Source organism: Lactuca sativa, chromosome 5, assembly GCF_002870075.4.
Source record: "Lactuca sativa cultivar Salinas chromosome 5, Lsat_Salinas_v11, whole genome shotgun sequence".
Lineage (NCBI taxonomy): Eukaryota > Viridiplantae > Streptophyta > Magnoliopsida > Asterales > Asteraceae > Lactuca > Lactuca sativa.
The window spans coordinates 42,502,302-42,510,217 of NC_056627.2; positions in this window are offsets into that span (position 1 = coordinate 42,502,302).

Genomic DNA, 7,916 nt, shown 5'->3' on the forward strand with positions numbered 1-7,916 from the left:
GCTGGTCTGTGTGGGAACTGATCACCTACTACTGCTGCTGCTGCTCCGGAAACCCTCCGGCTGCAATTCCCACAATATACTCAATCAAACACTGCTCACTGACCTTTGGGTAAAATGACCATTTTACCCCTGACCTTGCTCTAAGTCAAAGTCAGAGTCAACTTTCAGTTGACCTCGACTCGCCGAGTTGGCTTTCCAACTCGCCGAGTCCCTACGCAAACGACTGTCCTGAATCCTGATCCTACTCGTCGAGTTAGGCGACGACTCGACGGGTTCACCTTCTTAACCAATATTCAAGTCCTTCATCCTACTCGCCGAGTTGTATGAACAACTCGCCGAGTTCATCTTCATCCGATGAACACTTATGCGAAGACTCGCCGAGTTGTATGAACAACTCGTCGAGTCTGTTCTTGATCTAAGGAGATTGCCTTGAACTCGCCGAGTCAGGGCATTGACTCGCCGAGTACCTCCATAGACGAGTTAAGCTTCCGACTCACTGAGTCACACCCCGTGACTCACTGCTCACTCGATACTACGAAAAAGGGGACAAACTCGGAGACTCGCGAATAGACTCGCCGAGTCATATGAACGACTGGCCGAGTCGTTGCCATGCACCTACTGAATACACAGATTTGCTCGATTCCAGTCCATGCCATTCATAGATCTGGACTTCTAGGACATGAATCACACGTAAAGTTTCCAACTTTACGTGTGGATATTCACCAATATGGATTTTAGGGCTCAAAATGTCTCAAAAGGGTAGATCTAGGGCTAACAAGCAACATGGGGCCAAAAAGCTAACAGATCTGAGCCCTTGGAGCTCAATCTTGCCTAGATCCAAAGGCCAAGCGCCTTATTACAACATACAAGGCACATACAAGCTTGGGGATTTGATCAAGGAGGACCCAAATGAAGTTTTAAGCATAGAATCAAGGGGAAAATGGGTTATACCTCAAAGGAACTGCTGGAAGAACACAAATAACGCTTGGATGGCTTCCCTTCTTCTGGATCTACCTCCTTCCTCTTCCAAAGCCTTCAAAAACACACACACTTACCTCAAACTCTCAAGGAATAGCTTAGAACGAGAGATACAGGGCTTTAAGGGTCAATGGGGGCCGGCTTGGGGCTGATAAGTCCTTTAAATAGGGTGCCAACCCCTGAAACTTAGGGTTTCATCCAACAGCTGTGACTCGCCGAGTCCAGGATATGGACTCGCCGAGTCACCAACTTAAACGTGTCCCGGGTCCCGCATCCACTCAGCGAGTCGGACCTATGACTCGCCGAGTCCAAGGCTAAAAGAAAGGAAATACTCAAATAACATTTACGTACCAGGAACCGGGTGCTACACTTAGGCACCTTGTCAACCAAAAAGGGGTATTCTAGTTGATCTGGCCAAGATAGAGGCCGTGATGCAGTGGGAGATTCCGAGGTCTCCATCTGAGATTCAAAGTTTCCTGGGTCTAGCAGGTTACTACCGGAGATTTACATGGTACTTCTCTGATGTTGTGGTTCCTTTGACCCGACTGACCAAGGAGTCGGTGGCCTTTTGTTGGGGGCCTAAGTAGCAAGCAGCATTCGAGATTCTCAGACAGCGGTTGTGTGAGACACTGATTCTCACCCTGCTAGAGGGTATAGATGATTTTGTGGTTTACTGTAACACTTTTATCACAGGCATGGGTACGGTACTGATATAGTGGGGTCACGTGATAGCAGGTTTCGAGAACCAGGTTAGGGATTCCAATTAGAACTCAAGTTCAGTTGTGTGTTAGGTCGAGTGCGTGTTCGACCCAGTATCGAAAGTGTTGTAAGACTACGGGGGTAGCCGTAGCATTCACTAACAGTCAGTTAGCGTGGTAAGTGTTGTAAGTCTACGGATGTAGCCATAGCATTCACCAGGTTGTCAGATAGTATGGATAGTGTTGTAAGACTATGGGGGTAGCCGTAGCATTCACTAATAGTCAGATAGTATGGATAGTGTTGTAAGACTATGGGGGTAGCCGTAGCCTTCACTAATAGTCAGATAGTATGGAAAGTGTTGTAAGACTACGGGGGTAGCCGTAGCATTCACTGGAAGCTAGTTAGTATGCAAAGTGTTGTAAAATTGCGGGGGTAGCCGTAGCATTCACAAGGTTAGCAGATAGTGCTTAAGTGATGTAAGTCTGTAAGTGTAGCCGCAGCCTTCATTTGGATGACAGATAGCAGCGAGCGCGTTGTTAGGATGCGGAATGAACAGTAGTACACACCAGTTCGGGTGCAACATTGAGGATATGGAAATCCAGGGATTGGATATCGGAATTATCCAAATGGAATAGATCTGGTCGAGCCAGTGATAGGACTGTAGGAACGTCACTACAGTTATGAGGTCAGAGAAGCAACGAACTGCTTAAGGATGTGTGAGATAAGGCTACCATTGGTCAGGTAGCAATCACTTTTAGCCTTGGATTTGATGATGACAGGATTCGACACATGGAACCGATTGGTTAGATCGGGGGTTTGTTAGAGCCATAGTGTCATCACAACTAGTGGCAACAAGTTTCAGAGAAGGATTTCGTTCAGAAGTCATGTAGAGCGACTGTGTATGAGTCTTTTGGCTCCGTAGTCGGGTTGAAACCTGATATTTCAAATGATTGACGGATGAATTGAGACCAGGGAGGTCTCGATAGATCTTGGGAAGCAACTATGTAACGGCATACTGCTTCAGCAGTTCAATGTTCAAGCAGTTCCGGCATGTGAGCAGTATTAGTATTTGTGTTTTGGGTTGCAAGGATGGACAAAATAATAGATGGTTTGGGGTATGCCAAGTCACTCACAGCAGGAGTATCTGAGCCTTGGCCAAGCATTAGTGGTCTTCAAGGATAATTGGGTTTATGACCCTATTTTATAATGGTAACCCCAAGCTATCAAAAGTGGAGTAGTCAGTTGAGGGATAAGCTGGCTGGTTCCATCGGTAATGATTCAGTATGATTGGTCTATCGGGGAATCAGACCATCTCAAGACAACAGGTTTCAGACGGAGTATATGTGATCTTGTTGCGAGAAATTCGATCACCTGTGGATGGTTAGGGCTTTGCAAAGATTGGTCATGGCTACCCTGGGAATGCTAGGGCGTGCTCAGTATAGTGACCATGTTTCTGAGTGGTTGGCGCATGAGAAACGGTAATGAATGATTTTGAGGACGAAATCTAATTTAAGTGGGAGAGAATTGTAATACCTCGTTTATTTATTTAATAAATAAATAAATACATAATAGCCCTAAAAGCGAAATAGTGTAGCAAGAAGTTAGTTACGGGGGTTAAAAGTCATAATTGAAAGTTTAAGGGGCTAAAAAAATACCATTTTCGGATTAATTTATAAAGGATTTTGAAGGCAGGGTTAAAAGTGTAAAATATGAACTTATTTTGAAAGAAAAGAGGGAAGGAGGGGCCAATTATGTCATTATGGAAAGGAGTTTAGAGGGCCACCGGGTATATAATGCTTGCGGGAACCCTAACCCTAACGAGAGAGTTCAGCCGCCCCCTCCATTCGTTCATTGTTCCGACCAGTGAAGATAGTCATTAGTTGCCGCTCCTTCGCAGTCCAAACACCACAATAGTACCACTCGTACACCAATCAAGTCGTGAGTCACCAGAAATGTTCCATGACGAGTGCCGGCGAATCTGAGATATGCTGAGACCGACGTTGCTCTTGAGAAGGACCGATCGAAGGGTTGTGGTTGGGTCTCGGTGTTGTATCCACCGCCATGCGACTGTTTCATCAAGGGTGTCGCCACTTTACTGCCGATTTCAAGCTGAGGACCACCGTACACCCAATCCATTGAAGATAGGGGCTATTTCTGGACATCGGGGCTATAAGGGAGTACGATGTGTTGCTGTTGCCGTTCGTCAGTCGGGATCCCAAGCCCTAGCCGTCATCCACGTTGTTGGGGGGGGGGGGGGGGTTCCATTCGAAGAGCACCACCAGGTGGGTGGCCGCCTCTGGATCTCGAGAATGGTGTATGTGTGTGTGTGCGGTCGTTATCTCGCTGCCACCGCTATTTTCTGCCGCTTCGCCGCCGTGGCTACCGTTTCTACTTCTTCTGCCGCCACTAGCCACCGTGAGAGGTGGTTATGGATGTATTTATGGGTGTGTGTTCATGTGTTATTACTATTTCTGGTTGTTATGAGATTGTATGTGTGCTCTGTTTAGCCGAGGTTCCCGGAAAATCCACCGCCACCACCGTGAGGTGGTGGCTGCCACCTTCTACCACCACCGGCCGCCATATGGTGGCTGTGTTTGTTTATGTTGATAAGTGTGTGTGTTTATTTTGAGTTTCAGCATTGTAAAGTGTAAATTACAAATTGAATAATGGAAAGAAATTCGAAACCACCACCGGCCGCCGTGTTGGGTGGCGGTGTGCTTAGTTGTGTTGGGGTTGCTAGTTTGGGGATGTTTGGACAAGGGACTAAAACCCTAATGGGCCTTGAAACCCGAATGGGACCAATGAAACTTAATGGGCTCTAATGGACCCAATAAAAGCTTATGGGCTTAATAAGATTTTAGTGGGCTTAATAGGCCCAATAAAGCCCTAATTGACATAAAAGGCCAACAAATTGATAAATGGGCTAATATTTGGATTGGAAAACCCTAATGCCATTGAAAACCTAACTTTAAGAATTAATCGGGACACACACACGAGAATTATTTAATAACTTGAGATATTAAATAATAATCATTGGCAAAGATTAATCTAAGCAATATTGGACTTAATGGATTAAGTCCTTAATGGGGTAATGTAACATCCAAAAATACGACCCAAAAATTTTTGTTTTATAATATTAAAATCATGATACTGAAAACCATACTAATAAACGTATGTCATAAATCTCAAAACATAATGAAATGTATCATATCAAACTGTATCAAACATGTGAAAATGTCCAATCAAACTCCCAGGAAAAGAAACTGCCGAAGCTGTAGTGTGTGCGATACTATCAATCCGAGCTCTTCCCTTTTCTTGCGGAAGTACCTGAAACCAAAACTGAAACTATAAGCACGAAGCTTAGTGAGCTCCCCCAAACTACCACATACCATACAATACATATAAATCACATACTGGGCCTTGCCCACTGCATCGGACCGAAGTCCGGAAACTGCATCGGAACGCAGTCCGGAACTGACTGGGACCTCGTCCCTTGCATTGGACCGAAGTCCGGAACTGGCTACATCGGACCGAAGTCCGGAACTGACTGCATCGAACCGAAGTCCGGAACTAACTGCATCGGACTGAAGTCCGGAACTGACTGAGCATAGCATAGCATAAACACAAATCAACCAACATATAAGCATATCAACCAACATAAACACATATACTGCATACTGCATCAGGCCGTAGCCCGGAACACATAACACATAGATACTGTCTGAGCCACGAAGGCATCAAACCCACTAACTGCTACATCGGACTGAAGCCCGGAAACTACTGCTAACTAGTCGGGCCGGCATTGTGGCCGTAGACTCGTTCCTACTGGAAGGAAACTCACCTCGTGCACTGGCTGCTAAGTGAACTGCTCTGGAAACTGTCTGCTGCTGCTCCGGTACCTCCCCGGCTACAATTTCCATAAATACACTCAATCAATTACTGATAACTATACTGAGGGTAAAATGATTATTTTACCCCTGGTCAAAGTCAACCTCCTGGTCAAAGTCAGCTTCCAGTTGGTCGGACTCGCCGAGTCAGGGCGCAGACTCGCCGAGTCCTTCCTTTACTGACTCTAACTTTACTCATCGAGTCCCTCTTTCACTCCCTGATTCACTCCGAATTCTCGACTCAAAGAAAGATGGGGACTTGCGACTCGACTCGGCGAGTCCAAAGAACTACTCGCCGAGTCTGAGGAACTACTCGTCGAGTTCTACCGTGCAGACTCCATACACTGCTTTCGAATCCGCTCTATGGTTCTTAACTCGTAGATCTGAAATCTTGGACCCATTTGAGCACGTAAAGTTGCTAACTTTACGTGTAACTACGAAGGAATGAAGCCATTCATCTTTGACACACTTTACTCGGGAAAACTCATCCAACTCGCCAAGTTGCTCATGCAACTTGTCGAGTTCTAAGGCAAACTTCATCGGACTCGCCGATTCAACGGCTATCTTCATATAACTCGCCGAGTAGCCCTGGGGACTCGCCGAGTTCTTTCAGTCCTTTTTCCGTACAGGTCCGATCTGAGCCATGCAGCTGATTCAAATCATGGATCTGAACTTCTAGGGCATGCTTTTCACGTAAAGTTGCTAACTTTACGTGCATACATGGCTTTAAAGGCTTCATATGACCAAAATAAGCTCTTAATGGGGTTCTAGGCTCAATAGGGACTTCAATCACAACCACAACCAAAACTTTATACTTCTAGCATGCCATGAGTGTCCAGATCTGAAGTATAACCCGGCCATAAGGCCTAATCATAAAGGATTTGGGGTTTTAGGGCTTAGAAACCACAAATTAGGGACAACATAGATCTATATGATCAATAGCCAAGGTATAGAATTTAATACCAGAAAAGATGACCAATAGAGTGTGTATTCTGGATCTACTTCCTCTTCCTTGAACTCTCCAACTTTCACCTTCTCCTTCTTACTCCAAAGATGCCTTCACAAGCAATAAACACACACACACACACACACACACTAAGAAACGGCTAGGGTTTTGTTAGCAGATGCTCTGGGGTGAAAGGGACGAGTTTGGGCGCATAAGGAAGTTTAAATAGGTCAAAAACCCTGAAATTAGGGTTTCCTCCAGACAGGCAAACTCACCGAGTCCAGCGTATGGACTCGCCGAGTAGCCGGCTAAATACGCGTGCTCATCCCGTCTCTACTCGGCGATTCGGGCAATGGAATCGTCGAGTTCTCCTCAAAAATGGAAAAAAACTTATTTAAATACATAGCGGGAATGAGGCGTTACAACTCTCCCCCACTTGTCTCAGACTTCGTCCTCGAAGTCTACTGCTGCTAAATCTTGGAACAACTCTGGATAGTGCTCCCTCATCTCTTCTTCTATCTCCTACGTCCACTCAGACCCCTTCCGGTGCTGCCACTGCACCTTCACCAACTGAACCACCTTGTTCCTCAAGGTCTTTGTCTTCCGGTCCAAAATCGCAACCGGTCTCTCAATGTAATTCAGGCTGCTATCAACCTGAATATCTTCCAAGGGTACTACTGCTATCTCGTCCACCAAGCACTTCCTCAACTGAGAACACCCTTCCAGGGTGATACCTTCAGGAGGACCATATCTTGTTGGGTCAAAATATGGTTTATACTTTACTTTTTTGGGCAATTGTATTTTTGTGTAATAGTTTATGAATTTATGGTCTAGTTTACGGCTGAGTTTACGGTCATAAACACCTTACGGCCGTAAACTCATTTACGGCCCATTTGTGTGTCTGACCCATATTCTTATATAAATAGAGGTGTTAGGGTGAGGAGTAGAGATTGATGAACACGAAGTAGTTTACGGCCAGAGAGAGAAATTGTGTGTGTGAATCTTTTGTATCCGGATCATAATTCATATCAATATATACAAAGATTCATATTATTATTCTTCTTCTTCTCTTCTTATTTTATCTGATATCATCCGTTTGATTGGGATTCCACACCATCAAACGGATCTGACTGATACACGGGCTGATTAGGGACTTACAATTGGTATCAGAGCCAAGTTGTATCAGTCAAAAGGATTTATTGTTTCATCCAAAAATCGAATATTTTGTGTTTACGGTCCAAGCTTACGGCCGTAAACACCGAGTTCTTATGCCGTAAACTCTATTTTGGGGCATTATTTGAACTTATTTTCGAAATATTTTTGCGTTTTTGGATAGATCTCTGAAAATTAAGGGGGGTTTCTTCTTTTCATTTTCCATAAAAACGGGTTTTTGATCGAGTTTTAGA